Source organism: Bufo gargarizans, chromosome 6 (assembly GCF_014858855.1).
Source record: "Bufo gargarizans isolate SCDJY-AF-19 chromosome 6, ASM1485885v1, whole genome shotgun sequence".
NCBI classification, from domain to species: Eukaryota; Metazoa; Chordata; class Amphibia; order Anura; family Bufonidae; genus Bufo; species Bufo gargarizans.
The window spans coordinates 4,342,214-4,364,781 of NC_058085.1; positions in this window are offsets into that span (position 1 = coordinate 4,342,214).

The following is a 22,568-nucleotide window of genomic DNA, read 5'->3' on the forward strand; positions in this document are numbered from 1 at the left end:
GGCCACACAGCGGGGCGTAGAGTGAAAGGTGCGCCGTTTGGTTTTTGGAGGGCTGATTTTTATGGACTGGTTTATTTACACCATGTCCCATTTGAAGACCCCTGATGCACCCCTAGAGTAGAAACTCCCTAAAAGTGACCCCATCTAAGAAACTACACCCCTCAAGGTATTCAAAACTGATTTTACATTCGTCGTTAACCCTTTAGGTGTTGCGCAAGAGTTATTGGCAAATGGGGATGAAATTTGCAAATTTCATTTTTTTGTCTAATTTTCCATTTTAACCCATTTTTTCCACTAACAAATCAAGGGTTAACAGCCAAACAAGACTGTATCTTTATTACCCTGACTCTGCCGTTTACAGAAACACCCAATATGTGGCCGTAAACTACTGTACGGCCACACAGCGGGGCATAGAGTGAAAGGTGCGCCGTTTGGTTTTTGGAGGGCTGATTTTTATGGACTGGTTTATTTACACCATGTCCCATTTGAAGACCCCTGATGCACCCCTAGAGTAGAAACTCCCTAAAAGTGACCCCATCTAAGAAACTACACCCCTCAAGGTATTCAAAACTGATTTTACATTCGTCGTTAACCCTTTAGGTGTTGCGCAAGAGTTATTGGCAAATGGGGATGAAATTGGAAAATTTCATTTTTTTGCCTTATTTTCCATTTTAACCCATGTTTTCTACTAACAAAGCAAGGGTTAACAGCCAAACAAGACTGTATCTTTATTACCCTGACTCTGCCGTTTACAGAAATACCCAATATGTGGCCGTACACTACTGTACGGCCACACAGCGGGGCGTAGAGTGAAAGGTGCGCCGTTTGGTTTTTGGAGGGCTGATTTTTATGGACCGGTTTATTTACACCGTGTCCTGTTTCAACCCCCCTGATGCACCCCTGGAGTCGAAACTCCCTAAAAGTGACCCCATTTTGGAAACTACGGGATAAGGTGGCATTTTTTGGGGGAGTATTTTTAGGGTAAATATAATTTTTGGTTGCTCTATATTACATTTTTGTGAGGTAAGGTTACCAAAAATTGAAATTCTGATATTTCATCTCCATTTGCCATTAACTGTTGAGGAACACCTAAAGGGTTAATAAAGTTTGTATAATCATTTTTGAATACCTTGAGGGGTGTAGTTTCTTAGATGGGGTCAATTTTAGGGAGTTTTTACTCTAGGGGGGCATCAGGGGGGCTTCAAAAGGGATATGGTGTCAATAAAAAAGGCCATCAAAATCGGCCTTCCAGAAACCATGTCGGTCCTTTCCTTTTGCAGCCTCCCTTTTACGGATACAGCAGTTTACGACCACAAATGTGGCGTTTCTGTAAACTGCAGTATCAGGGTAATAAATTTTAACTTTTGTTTGGTTGTTAACCCTTGTTTTCTTACCGGAAAAAACGGACTGAAATGGAAAAGTGCCAAAAATAGCGGTTTTGGCACCGTTTTTTTTGTTTGTTTTTAACCGTGTTAATCTGGGTAGTTAGGTCATGGGATATTGTTATAGAGGAGATTCTTACGGACGCGGCAATATCTAATAAGTCTACTTTTTTTTACAATTATTTAGGTTTTTGACTATATTATCTTTTTTGATACAACTTTTTTTTTTGGGTATCTCTAAAGTCTAAGTGTAATTTTTTTAATTTTCTTTTAGCCAATTATCTTATGTGGGGGCTCATTTTTTGCGGGATGAGCGGACGGTTTTATTGGCACTATTTTGGGGGCTATATGACTTTTTGATCGCTTGCTATGAAACTTTTTGTTATGTAAGGTGACAAAAAAAAAATTTTTTGCACCTATTTTTTTTTTTTTTTTTTTTTTTTACTGTGTTAATCTGGGGGGTTGGGTCATGGGGTATTTTTATAGAGGAGATTCTTACGGACGTGGCGATACCTAATAAGTCAACTTTTTTTTACAATAATTTAGGTTTTAGACTATATTATCCTTTTTGATACCCTAAAAAAAAATTTGTATCTCTAAAGTCTAAGGGTCATTTTCAATTTTTTTTTTTATCTGATTATCTTATGTGGGGGCTCATTTTTTGCGGGATGAGATGACGGTTGTATTGGCACTAATTTGGGGGCTATATGACTTTTTGATCGCTTGCTATTAAACTTTTTATTATGTAAGGTGACAAAAAAAAACTTTTTTTGCACCTTTTTTTTTTTTCTGGACCGTGTTAATCTGGGGGGTTAGGTCATGGGGCATTTTTATAGAGGAGATTATTACAGACGCGGCAATACCTATGTCTACTTTTAATAAATTATTTTAGTTTTTTTGGGTGTCTCAAGTCTGAGAACCATTATTTTTTTTTATCCCATGTCAGTCCTAAATTGGGATATAAATTTAGTACTCCATGGAAGTGTGATACTCCCTGAAGCAACCGTCAATGCAGAGGCCCGGATGATCGGGGCATGTGTCGCACTGAGTAGTCGTGTCCTTCCGTATCCCCCTCCTGCGACACACTCTGCACTTTTTTTGGGTTCGTCCCTTCTTTCCAGTATGGGGGACCACACCTGGAAAGTGTTGGCCAGGGACGATCCGGGCGCCTACAGTTCCCGAGGTACTCCGGCCTGCTCTTTCCCGGTCCGAAAAGATCAGGGCCTTGAGGACTGCCTCATAGAACTGGAGGAATGTCCCTGTGCTGCCAGCGCTTCGGGATAGTACAAAAGAGTTGTACATGGCAACCTGCACCAAGTAGACCGCAACTTTTTTGTACCATGCCCGGGTTTTGCGCATGGCGTTATATGGCTTGAGGACTTGATCCGAGAGATCAACTCCTCCCATATACCGATTGTAGGCGACGATACAATCGGGCTTGAGGACCGTTGCCGCGGTACCTCGCACAGGGACAGGGGTGATGCCGTTACCATGAATTGTGGACAGCATAAGGACATCCCTCTTGTCCTTATACCTGACCAGCAACAGGTTTCCAGTGGTAAGGGCACGGGTCTCACCCCTGGGGATGGGTACCTGGAGGGGGTGGGCAGGGAGGCCGCGTTGATTTTTCCGCACGGTCCCACAAGCGGACGTGGATCTGGCGGCAAGGGACTGGAACAAGGGGATACTGGTATAAAAGTTATCCACGTACAAGTGGTAACCCTTATCCAGCAGTGGGTACATAAGGTCCCACACGAGTTTCCCGGTAACACCCAGAGTGGGGGGACATTCTGGTGGTTGAATCCGGGAATCTCGCCCCTCGTACACACGAAATTTGTAAGTGTACCCTGAGGTACTCTCACAAATTTTGTATAGCTTCACGCCATACCTCGCCCGCTTGGAAGGCACATACTGGCGGAAAATGAGTCTCCCCTTGAACGCAATGAGAGACTCATCAACCACGACCTCCCTTCCAGGTACATAGGCCTCCATGAATTTGGCCCCAAAGTGATCGATGACCGGCCGTATCTTGTACAGACGGTCATGGGCAGGATCACCTCGGGGTGGACATGCTGCATTATCGGAATAATGCAGACATTTCCTGATGGCCTCAAACCGGGAGCGTGTCATAACCGTACTGTAAAGTGGGGTCTGATATAGGACGTCCCCACTCCAGTACAGCCTGGCACTGGGTTTCTTGACCAGGCCCATATGCAGCACGAGGCCCCAAAATGTCCTCATTTCGGCTGCACTGACCGGCGTCCAGCCACCGGGCCTGGCCAAAAAGGAGCCCGGGTGTTGAGCGACGAACTGTTGGGCGTACAGATTCGTCTGCTCCACCATCAGATTTACCAGTGAGTCACTGAAAAAATGACAAAAAAAGTCATATTCAGTGTAGCCCACTGTGGAAATCTGGATTCCTGATTGGCCTACAAAATCAGGAATCACGGGCTCGTATCGCTCTGGGCTACACCAGACAAGTTCACCGGCAGGGTGCTCCGGTGGATTTAACTGGTGGGCCGGGAAACCAGTACGAGCCCCAGAGCTGCTCGTACTAGTGTGGGCCACAGGGTCCCTAACATGGCGGTCCCCTTGCTCCGCCTGGCGGCGTCTCCGCCGCCTTGGGGGCTCATCATCATCGCTAGATGATGAGGAGGATGCGGATGACAACAGGAATGTGGGGTCATCCTCATCCTCACTGGGACTCTCGGACTCGGAGGCAAGCTGGGCGTATGCCTCCTCGGCCGAGAACGTCCGGCGGGCCATAGGGGAGTGTGTGTCTGCGTGTATATGTGCGTGTGTGTAACTCTTTATTTGGTGTGCGTGTGTGAGGGGGCACGGGTGTTCACGAACTCACCCTAAAACTAACAGAAAAAAATAAATAAAACTAACTAAAAAAAGGGCAAAAAAGTGAGGAAAAAAAATTCAAAACTGCTGATCAACCGTCCGAAGTTGATCAGCGGTGGGGTGTGCGATGCGCTTACAGTGGCCGGACGCTAAGTGCCGGTCACAGTCAGCGAACTCAAAAAAAAAAAAAAAAAAAAAAAAAAAAAAAGCACCCCAAAAAAGGTGGGGGGGGGGGGGGCAAGTGGCAGCACCCCTGGGGGGTCTAGGGTCACACAGCTGTGCTGTGGACCCCAGACACCCTAACTAGGGTGATGCAATAAAAAGTAAAAAAAAACTAACTTTCCCTTTTTTTTCCCTGCCTATCCCAAACTTTCCCTAGCTGTCCCTATGTACCTGATGGGGTGCTGGGGCACAGATCGGGTCCTGGGGGCACAGATCAGGGGTGCTGGCAGCGATGGTGGACACAAGCAGGCAGCTCCTCTCTCCTCCGGCGCTGGAACACAAAAGGAGGAGGAGAGGGGCGCCTGCCTCTTTTGAATCTGCCGCCGCACCGCCCCCTGACCAATCAGAAAGCGATCCTAAGTGGTGATGTCACCATCACCACTCAGGATCGCTGGATGGTGATTGGTGGAGTGAAATCACACCACCATCACCATCCTGTTCCGGGTTATCGGGTCTTCAGAGACCCGAATAACCCGGAAACGCAGAAAACCGCAGGTCTGAATTGACCTGCGGTTTTTTGCGATCGCATACATGGGGGGGTCACCGGACCCCCCGACGCATTTGCCCCAAGTGCCTGCTCAATGATTTGAGCAGGCACGGGGTTCCGATCGCCGCCGGCCGCGCGGCGGTGATTGAAAATGCACAGGGCGTACATGTACGCCCTGTGTCCTTAAGTACCAGGGCACAAGGGCGTACCTGTACGCCCTGTGTCCTTAAGGGTAAACACCTACCTGACAAGACCACAGACATGGCGCCTGTATCTTCCAGCGGTATTACCGCATGTTATACTCCTGACTGCGTCCACACCTATGTGACTCCCTCTTCCACCAGCGGCACTAGGTAAGTTGCTCCTGGGGCATTGGACCCCCATAATTTTACCTGTAATTTACTGAGAGTTAGTTTGATAGGAATGTATTACCAGTGATAGTAATAGATTATAAAAACAGTACTCACTAAACTGACAATTCCCTTAACTTAACATCACGGTTCTTTCTTTGATCAATAGAGGGTGACACCTGACTGTGTCCTTACCACAAGAGGCTTTTTAGCCTTGAACTTCAGCAATTGAATCAACGCATTTGTATTATTATTTAGCTTTTTTCCTTAAAAATCTTCTGTTCGAGATTCCACGTTTTCTTATGATTTATGCGTTTGTTGACCTATCATGCATATACAGACATGCGTTATATATCCGCTGTCATGTTATACTACACTATATTTATGGAATTATATTTACTTATTTTTGCTGCAGTCTGATGAAGCCACAGAGTTGCCGAAACGTCACTCCGCCGCAGCAACCATCTTTTGTACGCAAAATAAACAAGTTGTATCAAATACGACTTAGCTGGAGTCTTTGTATCTATCTCGTGAGACCTGAGATTTTCTGTGAACGCGTTCTCAAAGGAGCGCGCGTTCACAGGATTGCGCAGTTCACATGTTTAACTACAGCCTGCCAGCGCTGATCATTGGCTGGCAGGCTGTAGATTTTTAAAATAGCCAATCAAATAGGTATATCAGACGCTATTTTGTAAATAGCATCTGATATACCTGCTACCTGCTCCTCTGGTGGTCCCTTTTGCTTGGATCGACCACCAGAGGACACAGGCAGCTCTGTAAGTAGCACCAATCACCACACACACATTACACCCTCCTGTCACTTATTAACCCCTTATTAACCCCTGATTACCCCATATAGACTCCCTGATCACCCCCCTGTCATTGATCGCCCCCCTGTAAGGGTCTCTTATCAACGCCAGTTACTTAGCTACTTGTTAGTTAGTTAGCGCCCAGCCCACCGCACCGCAGTCACGGATTAGTCGCTGATTAGCGTCATCGCTGTCGCTAATCAGCACTAGTACTATATAGTATCTGTAAGTGATCAAGACTGATCGCAATCAGATCTATATCAGTACATTAGGGTCACCTTAGGCTCTACAAAAAACGCAGTGTTCAGTCTGCCCCATCGCAGTGACAGAAATTTTTTCTTTTCTGATCACTGCAAAAACACAGTAAAATCGCTGCAGTGCTATAAAGATCACTTTTGAGGCTCATGGCGAGTTCATAGAATATATTTTGGGGCACAAGTTAGTGGAAATTTATTTTTTATTTGTTTTTTTAGTTTTTTCTTACAAAGTCTTATATTCCACTAACTTGTGACAAAAAAATAAAATCTTACATGCGTAAAAATGCCCTGTGAAATCCTAAAGGTACTCATTGGAATTTGGGCCCCTTTGTGCACCTAGGCTGCAAAAAAGTGTCACACATGTGGTATTGCCGTACTCAGAAGAAGCAGGGCAATGTGTTTTGGGGTGTATTTTTACATATACCCATACTGTGTGTGAGAAATATCTCTGTAAATGACAACTTTTACAAAAAAATTATACAAAGTTGTCAATTTACTGAGATATTTCTCTCACCCTGCATGGGTATATGTAAAAATACACCCCAAAACACATTGCCCTACTTCTTCTGAGTACGGCGATACCACATGTGTGACACTATTTTGCAGCATAAGTGCGTAAAGGGGCCGAAAGTCCAACGAGTACCTTTAGGCTTTACAGGGTTGCTCACAATTTAGCTCCGCCCAAAATGCCAGAACAGTAAACACACCCCACAAATGACCCCATTTCGGAAAGTAGACACCCCAAGGTATTCACTGAGGGACATAGTGAGTCCGTGGAGATTTTAAAAATTTTTTGCCAGAAGTTAGCAGAAATGGAAACTTTATTATATTTTTTTTCCTCAGAAAGTGTCATTTTCTGCTAACTTGTGAAATTTTTTTTTATCATACATGAACTCACCATGCCCCTCCGCGAATACTTTGGGGTGTCTTCTTTCTAAAATGGGGTCATTTGGGGGGTATTTATACTATTCTGGCATTCTAGCACCTCAAGAAACATGACAGGTGCTCAAAAAGTCAGAGCTGCTTCAAAATGTGGAAATTCACATTTTTGTACCATAGTTTGTAAACGCTATAACTTTTGCACAAACCAATAAATATACACTTATTGGATTTTTTATTTTTTTTATCAGACATGTAGCACAATAAACTCTGACACAAACTTGTATAGAAATGTAATTATATTTGAACGATTTTACCAGAAAAGTTAAAAATACACTTTTTTGAGAAAATTGCGGTCTTTTTGGATTAATATCAGAAAAACAAAAAATCTCAGCAGCAATCAAATACCACCAAAAGAAAGTTGTATTTGTGAGAAGAAAAGAAGATAAAATTTATTTGGGTGCCAAGTTGCATGACCGAGCAATAAATCGTTAAAATTGTGAAGTGCCGATTTGTAAAAAAGGGCCTGGTCACTAGGGTGGTATAAACCTGTGGTCCTTAAGTTGTTAAAGTCATTTCCCTATCCACTTTTGTTTGTAGAGCACTTGCCATGCTCTTAACCACATTTTGATGACATTTGCAGCCCTCTAGCCCTTTCTATGACATTTTTACAGCCATTTTAGTGCTCAAAAGTTCGGGTTCCCATTGACTTCAATGGGGTTCGGGGTCAAGTTCGGGTCAAGTTCGGGTCCCGAACTCGAACTTTTTTCTGAAGTTTGGCTGAACCCGTCGAACCCGAACATCCAGGTGTCCGCTCAACTCTAGTCCTGACAGTTGGTTTATAAACGCAATTATCTGGTGAGTGTGTGGAGATTTAAAACTCCGACCCAGGATGCAGGTAGAATGAAATGGCCAATGTACCCTGATCAAGTCCTGATCAAGTACTGATGCCATTTGTTCTATTCTAACCTCCTGAGTGGGATCAAATCAGTAGGCAAAAACAATGTCTGGTCACAACCAAGGAGGTCACTCCCTACATCCTTTGATTCACATGTATACATGGATGCCATAGAAATCTGTAGAAGAGTTTCTGACTAATTTAAAGCTAAAAGTCAGATAGATGCAGGATTTGAGTCATTAATTCCTACGATTAGTAGAAAAATATATATATATTTTCAAGTGGATGACTCTACAGAACCGACTGGTCCTTGACAGCATAAAAAGGAGGGATCTACAAAATCGAAGTTCCTGCTGTATCTACATTCTGGACAACACTGCCCCTGATGGAAGGATCGCCAAGGATCTGAAGAAACTGATGGACTTTATCAAATGAACTGACGGGAAAACTTCAGAAATTAATCACATCATGGCCAGAACAATGTTTTGGGAACTGGTTCAGCGACTACAATGTTTTTAGCATTTGGTTTTAACAGGCTGTTATATAGTTCTCCGTTTTAGGAAAACAGTTTTTAAGAATGTTTAATATATCCATGCCCACACTATGTATATGTGCTGTGCCCCTGTCAAAAGACAAAGATTATTCCATCTTGAAGTAAATAAAATCTTGTTGATAGTTGTGGGTTGAATAGGACAAGGTGAAGGCAAACCCGAAAGGGTGTTGAGGGGACCTGGTGAAGCAATAAGGAAAGTCCAGCTCTTCGTTGGGAGAGTACCTCACTTTGCCTGTTCACCTTTGCTCTATTTTTCTGCTAAAGGAGGGATTTTTGAGAGATGGGCTTTGTTTCTCTATGTGTATGTGGTGTGAACATTCTGTAGTACACTTTTTTGTCCACTAGATGGCCGCAAACCATATGTATGAGAAGGTCAATAAGGGTGGGGGAAGAGGGGATTACATTGTAGTTTTCGAATCTACCTATGAACTCAGTTGAAGTTGCTGAAATCACTTTTATCAGGTTAAGGCCCCAATAGTCTCTACTTAAGGAACACCTCTTTTCTGTCAGAACCATGGCTCTACCATGGCTCAGGGGGGAGGAGAAGATGCTTTCATGAAACCACCTAGTGTGTCTGGTCTCATTATAGAAAGCAGTATGATACGTACATACTTATATTTCTAATTGATTTGGCACCACACAAACAAGATGAGAAGCGCATGAATTGCGCTGACAAAACACGGGTTCACCACCATGATCATGAGACCAAACAAGAGTCCATGCAATGGAAGCACAAGGGGTCAACAAGTAAAAATAAATTTTGTGTGCAGCAGCTGGAAAAATCATGGCAACAGTTTTTTGGGGATACAGAAGGCATTTTATTACTAGAATTCATTCCACACAAGACAACAATTACTGTTAACACCTACACTATGCTTCAACAATGAAGGCATTATGTAAAGCAATGAAAGAGAAACGCAGTGGGACATTTTTGTCAGGTGTGTTGCTGCTTCATGATAATGCACCAGTTTAGAAGTCTTGCAAATCATAAGCTGCTATCAGGGAATGTGGTTTCATGGAGCTTAACCATCCACACATACTAAATGGTAAAACGCTCGGTAACACTGACATGGAAAAGGACATAGGAATTCTAGTGAAAAGCAAACTAAGCTGTAAAAACCAGTGTCAGGCAACTGCTGCCAAGGCCAATAAGATAATGGGTTGCATCAAAAGGGGCATAGATGCCCCTGATAAGAACATAGTCCTACCACTTTACAAATCACTAGTCAGACCACACATGGAGTACTGTGTACAGTTATGGGCTCCTCTAAACAAGGCAGACATAGCAGGGCTGGAGAAGGTTCAGAGGAGGGCAACTAAAGTAATAACTGGAATGAGGGAATTGCAGTACCCTGAAAGATTATCAAAATTAGGGTTATTCACTTTAGAAAAAAGATAACTGAAGGGAGATTTAATTACTATGTATAAATATATCAGGGGGCAGTACAGAGATCTATCCCATCATCTATTCATTCCCAGGACGGTGACTGTGACGAGGGGACATCCTCTGCGTCTGGAGGAAAGAAGGTTTGTACAGAAACATAGAAGAGGATTCTTTACGGTAAGAGCAGTGAGACTATGGAACTCTCTGCCTGAGGAGGTGGTGATGGTGAGTACAATAAAGGAATTCAAGAGGGGCCTGGATGTATTTCTGGAGCTTAATAATATTACAGGCTATAGCTACTAGAGAGGGGTCGTTGATCCAGGGAGTTATCTGATTGCAGGGATGTGCACACATAGGGCTCAAAGGGGGCTGGAGCTCCTGCCCCCTTCTGCCCCTTTAATGTGCTTTTTTTTTTAAAGTTGTCCAAAGCCCAGGGCTGTCAGCTACAGGGGGGTGCTGCCATGCCAGCCTGCATGCCGGTAAGGTATAGTATTCTAACAGAACACCGGCACTCCAGAGCAAACTGTGAGAGAGTGAGAGCTGTGGGAGAAAGGACCTTACATGACACCATCACCATGTGACTAGTAACATAGCGATATTACTAGTCACATGAGGTAATCAAAGGTCCTTTCTTTCTTCCAGGACTCAGTGTTGCTGCAGCCTGCAGGAGAGGCATAGGTCACGTGGGTCGGCAGCGCTCTGCACTGGCCAACTGTCTGCAGAGTAAGAAGATCAGGGATGGCTGCTCAGCAGCGTCTGTAGAGGGGACAGAGTCTGTCAGCGCTGGAGAGGTGGATGTGACTACTGGGGAGGGTCTGAGGATTGTATGCTAGGGAGGCTGTGTGGGATTATATACTGGGGGCGATTCTGCTGCTGCCTGAAACAACCAATAACAAGGCTCCTTACAGTGAGGAGCTTTGTTATTGGTTAGTTTGAGCTGGCTGCTGGAGCTTATGACACACCGCTCTGAAGTGAGGAAGGAGGCACGCGATCCTCACTGGCGGGGTAAGTGGCCTTGCTGTGACATTTAGTGGGCATTTGAGCGCCTTGTTTTTCTCTGTAATGAGTCTGAAGCACTCAGCCGAGCGCTGTCTCTCCTCCCTGCTGAGCGCGGTACTGAAGACGACCTCAATAGAAGGTCTACGGGACTGTCTTCACTACCGTGCTCAGCAGTGAGGAAAAGTGGCTGAGCGCTTCAGACTCCTGCTTATAGAAGTCAGCGGGGGTCTCAGCGCTGGACATGCCAACAGGAGATCTCCATCTCTACGGGTGACAGGTCTTGTCACCCATAGACCTCTACCTATGTCACTTGTCAGCTTTTCTATGAATCCATTAAGGATAATTCATTGCAGTATGTTCCATCAGATGCTGAACTAGAGATATTGTTTGCTATAAGGATTTCTTCTGTAATGCAGCGGCACATGGTGCTACAAGGACTGCATGTGGCCATTTACAGCCTCCAGGACATACAGTCCCTCTGCCAAGTGCATGAAGTCTTCGCTGTAAGACTGTATAATCCAATAACCACAGCGGTAGTGGCAATTTTGTGGCATTATTTGGTGGCATGAGATAGGGCAATGGGTCATGGAAGACAAACTCCTCTTTATAGAAAGATCAAGCATAACACAAAATGACAGCCTCTAGATCAGGGATCAGCAACCTCCGTCACTCCAGTATCCTCCTTTCACTTCTTTAGGAGTTACAAGAACAGCTGAGCAAGTGTGCATGCTGGGTGTTGAAGTTTCACAGCAGCTGGAGTGCCGAAGGTTGCTGCACCCTAGATCTACAGGCAAGATCCACAACATGTGACTGTGGCGGTGCGAGCACCTGGCACCAGAGGTATGTGCCTAGGCTTGTGCCCTATTCACCAGCATGCACCACCATCCATTGTGCCTGTGTCCTGCTCTGCCAGTGCCTTAGGTCTCTTCAGAGTCTACCAGCAGCCCCAGCGCAACCGACATACCCACCTGAGAGCTCATCTACAAGGACATAACTTTGGTGGGCAGCAATGGCCACGTGATGGATGGCAAACCCCAGTGACCAGCGGCACAGAAACAGCAGCAAAAATTTAAGGGATTGTCCCAAGATCAACACTACCTATCCATACTTGACCCAGAGAACACTAGAACCTTGTAACCAAGGTGGGACCCCCAGTGATCATGCACTTGAAGGGGACATATCTGTTTTAGTAACGACTTGCATTTCTCATGCAATAGCAATTCTGGGGAATCAATTCTTGTGACTCTAAATTGTACCATTCCTCTATTATTACTACTAGAACTAGAACGTATGAACAAATTGCTAGTAGTCTGTAATAAAGGTCCAGCGGGGGGTGGGGGGGGGGAGGGGGGGTTACCAGTTGACAGCACTGATTGAATAGTATCAGGCTGTGCAGTGACACCCCCATCTGGACCTTCACTGCAAACTGCTAGCAAGTCATTCATAACTAATAGCAGAAATAAGAGGAATTGTGCAACTAAGAATAGATGCTCCAGGATTGTTATTACATGGGGGGTGCAAGTAGTTTCCAAAACAGACAAATCCGGAGAGGTGAGGGGTCCTCTTTATTGACAGGTGATAAATATTGATCTTAGGACAAACCCTTTAAACGTCATAAAATCACTGCAGCAGTGACCTCAGTGGTACCGACCCCCTCAGAGCAACAGTGACCTCAGTGGTACCGACCCCCTCAGAGCAACAGTGACCTCAGTGGTACCGACCCCCTCAGAGCAACGGTGACCTCAGTGGTGCCGACCCCCTCAGAGCAACAGTGACCTCAGTGGTGCCGACCCCCTCAGAGCAACAGTGACCTCAGTGGTGCCGACCCCCTGAGAGCAACAGTGACCTCAGTGGTGCCGACCCCTCAGAGCAACAGTGACCTCAGCGGTGCCGACCCCTGAGAGCAACAGTGACCTCAGCGGTGCCGACCCCCTGAGAGCAACAGTGACCTCAGCGGTGCCGACCCCCTGAGAGCAACAGTGACCTCAGTGGTGCCGACCCCTCAGAGCAACAGTGACCTCAGCGGTGCCGATCCCCTCAGAGAAACAGTGACCTCAGTGGTGCCGACCCCCTCAGAGCAACAGTGACCTCAGTGGTGCCGACCCCCTCAGAGCAACAGTGACCTCAGTGGTGCCAACCCCTCAGTGCAACAGTGACCTCAGTGGTGCCAACCCCTCATCGCAACAGTGACCTCAGTGGTACCGACCCCCTCAGAGCAACAGTGACCTCAGTGGTGCCAACCCCTCAGCGCAACAGTGACCTCAGTGGTGCCGACCCCCTTAGAGCAACAGTGACCTCAGTGGTGCCGACCCCCTCAGAGCAACAGTGACCTCAGCGGTGCCGACCCCCTGAGAGCAACAGTGACCTCAGTGGTGCCGACCCCTCAGAGCAACAGTGACCTCAGTGGTGCCAACCCCTCAGTGCAACAGTGACCTCAGTGGTGCCAACCCCTCATCGCAACAGTGACCTCAGTGGTACCGACCCCCTCAGAGCAACAGTGACCTCAGTGGTGCCAACCCCTCAGCGCAACAGTGACCTCAGTGGTGCCGACCCCCTTAGAGCAACAGTGACCTCAGTGGTGCCGACCCCCTCAAAGCAACAGTGACCTCAGCGGTGCCGACCCCCTGAGAGCAACAGTGACCTCAGTGGTGCCGACCCCTCAGAGCAACAGTGACCTCAGTGGTGCCAACCCCTCAGCGCAACAGTGACCTCAGTGGTGCCGACCCCCTCAGAGCAACAGTGACCTCAGTGGTGCCGACCCCCTCAGAGCAACAGTGACCTCAGTGGTGCCGACCCCCTCAGAGCAACAGTGACCTCAGTGGCGCCAACCCCTCAGCGCAACAGTGACCTCAGTGGTGCCGACCCCCTGAGAGCAACAGTGACCTCAGCGGTGCCGATCCCCTCAGAGCAACAGTGACCTCAGTGGTGCCGACCCCCTCAGAGCAACAGTGACCTCAGTGGTGCCGACCCCCTCAGAGCAACAGTGACCTCAGTGGTGCCAACCCCTCAGCGCAACAGTGACCTCAGTGGTGCCAACCCCTCAGCGCAACAGTGACCTCAGTGGTACCGACCCCCTCAGAGCAACAGTGACCTCAGTGGTGCCAACCCCTCAGCGCAACAGTGACCTCAGTGGTGCCGACCCCCTCAGAGCAACAGTGACCTCAGTGGTGCCGACCCCCTCAGAGCAACAGTGACCTCAGTGGTACCAACCCCTCAGCGCAACAGTGACCTCAGTGGTGCCAACCCCTCAGCGCAACAGTGACCTCAGCTAAATTTAAAATTGTCTAAATTTGCTATTTATACATAGAAGACAGTTCTAGAGTACTAGTAATGGTTTCCCTGCAAAAATAGCAACCCCTTAATGTTATGCAGGCCTTCATATTTACTATTTGAATTATTGTAACTTTCATACTTCTAATCAGCTGAAAATACTCCTCAAAAATGGTAAGAGGAGTATTTTTACTCTTTCAGAAAAAATGTAGCGCAACCTCTGCTGTCTGGTGCTCAGGGGCACTGTAACGCTAGGGTAAGCTGAGCCCCGATCTCCTTCCTGCAGAGTGGTGCCCATTTCCAGCCCTGAGCCCAGCTGCCCAGAGCACTGATCCTGAGCCGCTGGAGTCTTCAGAACTGTAAGTATTTACAGTCATTCACTGTAAGCTATAATATATATAGTGGTGGAGGGCGTGATTGCCTGCTAGGGTGTGGGAAGGGGCGGGATCCAGGGGCCCAAGTAAATTCTCGCCCAGAGTCCAATCAATATTAAAGATGGCCCTGCCCAAGCCGACCCACTACAGACGTGCCGCGAGTCCGCACGCACCCCCCCCCCCATTCCGCCGGCGGCAGCGTCATTTATTTACCGATACAATTTATTCACCAGTCCGCCTGCTCACCAATGCAGGGTGACAGGGTCCTTTAAGGCTAGCGCAGGGGCTGCCTGGGTAGCGGACCTGCGTGACGCATGTCTGCTATGTCACGTGACCCCCCCAGCGGGATTAATGCAGGGGAGCAAGCGCTGGCCTGTGTGACTCCGTTTGCTGCCTAAGTTCCTTTAGTGCCTGTCTGCCCTCGTTGCCCACCCCGGTAATATATTGTATATAATTAAAAGTACAGGAACAAAACAAGTATGCAAAGGAACAATAGTTGTAGTGCTTTGTCCCTTTGCATACTTGTGGTTGTAGTCCATTGTCCCTTTGGATACTGGGGGTTGTAGTGCTTTGTCTCTTTGCATATTAGAGTCTGTAGAGTCTTGTAATGACATCACTCATTTTACCATAATATGTACGTTGAGACCAAAAAAGTTATATTTGTGGATTCTGTCGTGTTTACAATTACAGTATCAAAAAATTCATGGAGAACAGTGGACATGTTCTGAATTACCAGTGGACATGTCCAGCACATACAGGCAGCAGAGTGCCCTGTGTCTGTGCATGTGCCACACACATTAATTTGCCATTCAGTACCTGTACAGAATACAGGTACCCAGTAACAGCCTAAGGATGTGGTAAGGATCTTGCAGCCTATGAGTATGTTTACTCCACCATGTTCTTTCTTGAACTTTTGGCACTTTTGTTCTTTTATCATTTTTTGCACCTACAGTTTTTTATTTGATTTTTATTTTGTCTTACTTGCATCTTTAGAAAAATGCATCACACTGATCTGCCCCATGCCTCTGTTTTTTTTGTTGTTTTTTTTTCTATTGGTAAACATTAGTGCCAACTTCATATGTAAATGTCCCCTAAGACTTCCTTCAAACACATGCTTGGGGGTTTTCCATTTTGTTCCTAAAAAGTCATGTGTTTTTAAAGAGGACCTTTCACCGATTTTTACACTGTGAACTAAGTATACAGACATGGAGAGCAGCGCCCGGGGATCTCACTGCACTTACTATTATCCCTGGGCGCCGCTCCGTTCTCCTGCTATGCCCTCCAGTATCTCCGCTCACTAAGTTATAGTAGGCGGAGATTTCAGTCACTAAGTTATGGTAGTCGGAGTCTGCCCTTGTTCTGCTCTAGCGCTGGCCAATCACAGCGCAGAGCTCACAGCCTGGGAGGTTATTTTCTCCCAGGCTGTGAGCGCTGCAACGCGATTGGCCAGTGCTACAGAAGAACAAGGGAAGATTCCGCCTACCATAACTTAGTGAGCGGGGATACTGGAGGGCATAGCAGGAGAACGGAACGGCGCCCAGGGATAATAGTAAGTGCAGTGAGATCCACGGGCGCTGCTCTCCATGTCTGTATACTTAGTTCACAGTGTAAAAATCGGTGAAAGGTCCTCTTTAAGCATTTTATGTTGCATTTTTCTTCTAATGCTTCATGTCCTTTAGAAAAGAGTTGTTTAGGGGACAAAAACATGCATTTCAAAATGGGCTGTAGACTTTGAAGTAACATCTGGCCACATAAAAAATGGTTGAAAAAAAGCTGCTGAAAAACACCATGAAGACTGCCAAAAGACAGTGGAGAAGCCTTAAAGGTCCCTACACACACAAATTTTTGGGGGCTGTAAAAAAGCCACAATAACGTGGTATGTGTTTTTTCCACCTGCATTTTGTGGCTTTTTTTTATTGTTTTTTACAAACAGCTTGCCAACTAGCATTTTGTTCATTGTATTTTTTCTTCTATAGAGAAGGGGTGAAAGTGCCTGGAAAAGTAGCAAGAGCTACACAATGCTATGATTTTTTTTAAAGAAGCTGGAATGACAAAACCACCTAGTTAACAAAAAACACCAGTAGCCCTTGTTTGTGCTGTGTTTTATATTTCCCATGCACCTCCATCTGGAGCTGGTGTTTTTACAGAAAAAAACCCCCAAAAAACGAAAAATGCAACAATGCAAAAAACACTACAAACTTAAAAACAGTTTGCTAACTAGCGTTTTCTTCATGGAATTTTTCCTCTATAGAGAAGGTGTGAAAGAGCCTGAAAAAAGGAGCTGCAATTTTTACTAGTGTTTTTACAGCAAAAAAAAAAGAAAAGCTGCAACAATGAACATGCAAAAAGCACCAAAACACTGCAAACTTATCAGTATCAGAAAAATGGCACTAAAAACTTAGTGTGAAATAACCATCAAGCTTACTAACGTATAGCACCTCCTCAAAGCAATATAAACACAAGCCTCTTAGGCCTCCTGCACACGACCGCATGGCTTTTTCAGTGTTTTGCAGTCAGTTTTTAACAGATTTGTTGTTCCGTTTTTTTGTTTCTGTTCCCGTTCCGTTTTTCCGTATGGCATATATAGTATTCAGTAATTACATAGAAAAAATTGGGCTGGGGGGGCGTGGCCAGCTGCTCACCGGGAAAGACATCTGTTGCAGCAGCTCTGACAAAAGAAAGTTAATCTAAGCTCATCAGCTTCTTATTTAAAGTTTGAGATCTTTATTTAGGAGCCCAGGCGACGCCGACAAACATCTGCCCTATTTAGAGACCTTTCCGGGGCTAATAGTCCACTCCATTCCGGAGTTTGATGTGAGGCCTAGTGAAGAGCGGGTCCTCGGCCTGGATTTGAGAGCTGCTTCCCCGCTCCGTCTGCTAATTCTTCGCCTATGAGAGCCTATGTAGGATCTCCGGAGCGGGTGAATATCCTCTACCTCAAACCGTAACCCCTGCTGGGGTCAAGACTAGCCCGATCCGAGCCCAGGTGAAGCCGCACGAAGAACCCGTCCCTAACCGGGTCCGGAAGCAGAGCGGGGACATCGCTTTACCCCTCCGGCGAGGAATTGATCCAGCCAGCTTGGGGTAAGGATCCGCACTACAAGTGCACTTACCTTGACTCGCTAATAGAAGAGGACTCGGTGCTGAGCTGAAGGGAGCAGCGCTGTGTGGACACCATTTTGTCACCTAGCCGCAACGGCCGAACACCCTGACTTCTGCGGCCCAGGATCTGCACATACCGGAGAACTAGTGAGTACAACTCATCTCACAGACCAGAAGGCCGACAGAAGAGTTAGGCAATTAACAGTTACAGAGCTTTCAGACATTCACAGCATATAGTGTCCCCTCACAGCTAACTGCTTTTTGATATAAGCCCTCAGTTTTTTGCTGCATGAGAGGTCCCACAAATTATTTAGTCCTCCAGGAATAGGGCTATACTGTGAAAAATACCAGCTACCAAAAACTGCTTGCCTGCACTAACAGTGTAAAGTTAAAGGAACAGTAATCTAATTTAATAGCTGGTGCAAAATGCCTGAAAATGCTTAGTCACATTCTATGAGGCCAAAGGGGACAGAAAACAAGCCATAGATGCTTCTAATAAAGTGAGAGATCAATTCACTTAACCGCTTGATGAAATAGTGAGTAATTAGCGGCAGGGGCTAAAGCAGACGCACATATGGTGAAAGTTGGAAAATACAGGGGAGCTGACCAAGACTCTCACAAACAGTCAAAGGCACCTTCTCTTGCTCAATCAGACCTGGACAGGTTTATGATGAAGAAAAATACAGACGTGGACAAAATTGTTGGTACCCTTTGGTCAATGAAAGAAAAAGTCACAATGGTCACAGAAATAACTTTAATCTGACAAAAGTAATAATAAATTAAAATTCTATAAATGTTAACCAATGAAAGTCAGACATTGTTTTTCAACCATGCTTCAACAGAATTATGTAAAAAAATAAACTCATGAAACAGGCATGGACAAAAATGATGGTACCCCTAACTTAATATTTTGTTGCGCAACCTTTTGAGGCAATCACTGCAATCAAACGCTTCCTGTAACTGTCAATGAGACATCTGCACCTCTCAGCAGGTATTTTGGCCCACTCCTCATGAGCAAACTGCTCCAGTTGTGTCCGGTTTGAAGGGTGCCTTTTCCAGACTGCATGTTTCAGCTCCTTCCAAAGATGCTCAATAGGATTGAGGTCAGGGCTCATAGAAGGCCACTTTAGAATAGTCCAATTTTTTCCTCTTAGCCATTCTTGGGTGTTTTTAGCGGTGTGTTTTGGGTCATTGTCCTGTTGCAAGACCCATGACCTGCGACTGAGACCAAGCTTTCTGACACTGGCTAGTACATTTCTCTCTAGAATTCCTTGATAGTCTTGAGATTTCATTGTACCCTGCACAGATTCAAGACACCCTGTGCCAGACGCAGCAAAGCAGCCCCAGAACATAACAGAGCCTCCTCCATGTTTCACAGTAGGGACAGTGTTCTTTTCTTGATATGCTTCATTTTTTCGTCTGTGAACATACAGCTGATGTGCCTTGGCAAAAACTTCGATTTTTGTCTCATCTGTCCACAGGACATTCTCCCAGAAGCTTTGTGGCTTGTCAACATGTAGTTTGGCATATTCCAGTCTTGCTTTTTTATGATTCGTTTTCAACAATGGTGTCCTCCTTGGTCGTCTCCCATGTAGTCCACTTTGGCTCAAACAACGACGGATGGTGCGATCTGACACTGATGTTCCTTGAGCATGAAGTTCACCTTGAATCTCTTTAGAAGTCTTTCTAGGCTCTTTTGTTACCATTCGGATTATCCGTCTCTTAGATTTGTCATCAATTTTCCTCCTGCGGCCACGTCCAGGGAGGTTGGCTACAGTCCCATGGATCTTAAACTTATGAATAATATGTGCAACTGTACTCACAGGAACATCTAGTTGCTTGGAGATGGTCTTATAGCCTTTACCTTTAACATGCTTGTCTATAATTTTCTTTCTGATCTCTTGAGACAGCTCTTTCCTTTGCTTCCTCTGGTCCATGTCGAGTGTGGTACACACCATATCACCAAACAACACAGTGATTACCTGGAGCCATATATATAGGCCCAATGGCTGATTACAAGGTTGTAGACACCTGTGATGCTAATTAGTGGACACACCTTGAATTAACATGTCCCTTTGGTCACATTATGTTCTGTGTTTTCTAGGGGTACCATCATTTTTGTCCATGCCTGTTTCATGAGTTTATTTTTTTACATAATTCTGTTGAAGCATGGTTGAAAAACAATGTCTGACTTTCATTGGTTAACATTTATAGAATTTTAATTTATTATTACTTTTGTCAGATTAAAGTTATTTCTGTGACCATTGTGACTTTTTCTTTCATTGACCAAAGGGTACCAACAATTTTGTCCACGTCTGTATATATACTCATGGAGCATCTCAGACCACCCCCAAAAGTAACCCGCAAAGACAGTCACTGTCACAACAAAACTGAGAAAGTGAGGAGGAAGACCAAATAGACGCTGCCTCAGATCTCCCAATATCCAGAACTTTCATCTCTCAAGCCTTATCTAAAGCTCTAAACCCAGTGTTAGAAGAACTTTCTGAAATAAAGAGAGAAGTGAGGCAAATTGGACAGAGGGTGGAAGCTTTGGAATCTAACCAATATGCAGTAGCTGAATATACAAGCAAGAACTCTACGGCTCTTTCCGTCTATCAACAGCACATCAACTACTTGTACGAATATATGGAGGATCAGGACAACAGGGGAAGGAGAAACAATATTCGCATTAAAGGAGTCCCAGAGACTGTGGCAAGTGAAGCAATTCCTTCAGCAACAAAAGAAATCTGCAGCTCCTTGTTGGGAGAAGACCACCCTGACCCCATTATAATAGAAAGAGCTCATAGGGCCCTATGTCCCAAACCAAAGCCGGGTGAACCACCGCAGGATATTATTTGCAAGCTCCTGAATTTCGCACAGAAAGATCAAATTATGAAAAGAGACAGAGAAAGTGAGAGTATTGAATATGAAGGCTCTAAAATCTTCTTGTTCCAAGATCTTGCCCCTGCCACTCTAAATAAAAGACGTGCCCTAAAACAACTCACTGACCACCTCAGACAAAAACGCATCGCTTTTGGGTGGCTGTTTCCATTCGGGATGTTGATCACCTGCAAGGAAAATAAATATGTCCTGAGGTCTCCCAAAGATCTCCCAGATATTCTCGCTGCTCTGGACATACAAGATGTAGACATTCCTGAATGGTCAGCTACCAATGACATCTTGATACCACAGGACATCATACCTCCTACCTCATGGGAAACCATTGGTGGCAAGTCACAAAAGTCTAAGAAAAAGCAGGGCTCACCCCCAGACGCATCATTGCAGAAGAGGACTGATCATGTACATGTCCCTTAGATTAGCAAATTTGCTTAGCTAACATGTTAATAGACAGGTGTGGTGGTGTGGCTGCTGATTGCGGGGTCCCTCTAGTTACCTCTTACCCCTTTAGCTAACTTTATAAAGTGCTCTCTGATCCCCAAGGAGCGGGTCGGGGGGACTGCATGATCAGCAGCCTACACCTCGGTTGCTCACTACGTTTAGTAAAAATGACATGCCTGCTAAATTAAGTGAATGTATCAAAAAGTTCAGTTTTATATAACTGTCTGTTAATTTTATTACTTAATTTTTCCTCTCTTTAACATTTTCAACTCCTAGCTAAGTTGTAGATTTCTACATTAATGCCATGATAATTAGATTTACGGGCTTGACCCTTCTGTTTTCTCTGGCCTCAGCCAGAGGTTCTGACCTATTTAGGTCCCTCAAAAGGGATTAATATCCCTGGTTTCCAATAAGTTCCGAGAAATGTTATGGTTTTATTTCTCAATGACACTAACGTTATTTCTCTTACCTTTTAGCACTTACCCACCCTCCCCCATCCGTAAACTCTGTGAACCAGAGATACTTATGACTAATGCAGTGTGCAGTAATTTTTACAGTATTCGTGTGTATTCGGGGTTATGTAAGTACAATACCACACACACTCATTCTACATTATGACAGAATTACATATAACCACTTACAATGTCAGAGGTTTTAAAACCCCTGCAAAAAGGAGCCAAATCCTTCATTTCTTACACAAAGAAAAGACTAATGTGATCTTTCTACAGGAAACTTACTTTAAAAATAACAATATCCCTAATATGTCGAGATCTTACTTTAACCTTTGGTTCCATAGCTCCTCTAAACACTCTAATAAATTCGGAGTGAGTATTGGCTTCGGACCCCAAAGGAAGATATTTGTTTGTAAAGGGGAACCTTAATTATATCACTATCCCCTACCTACTTAAGGAAATGTAATCCTTAACCTCTTGACCCATAAATATTCTTTCTATACGTCACTACTCCCACTGAGTGGAACTTTATATTCACCCCAAGGCTTTGAGATTACAAATGACCCTACAGACATTTTTTTTCTGAATTTGTCCCAAAATCACAGAGTTTTAACTATAGATTTTCCTATCACTGGATAATTGGTTTATCGCATCACAGACACAACCTGGTTCATCATATCTTCTACCCTTTCCCTTCAAGCGCCATATCAGTGTCAATGGCTTCCATTAATACTGCTTGCATAGTTGGGGGCACCCAATGTTGACGTTGACATAATTTTGTATAATGCATGTTACTGCCTTGTTCCTGGTCTGCTTTGTTTCTATACTTGGCCGCACATGTTTGCAAGAACCTGTCACAGGATATTGTAACATCTATGAAACACTGTCTATACAACTGATCTTGTATTCCATGTTTTGTAACACACCCATTTAAATGTTTGTTTAAAATCAATAAACAGATTTT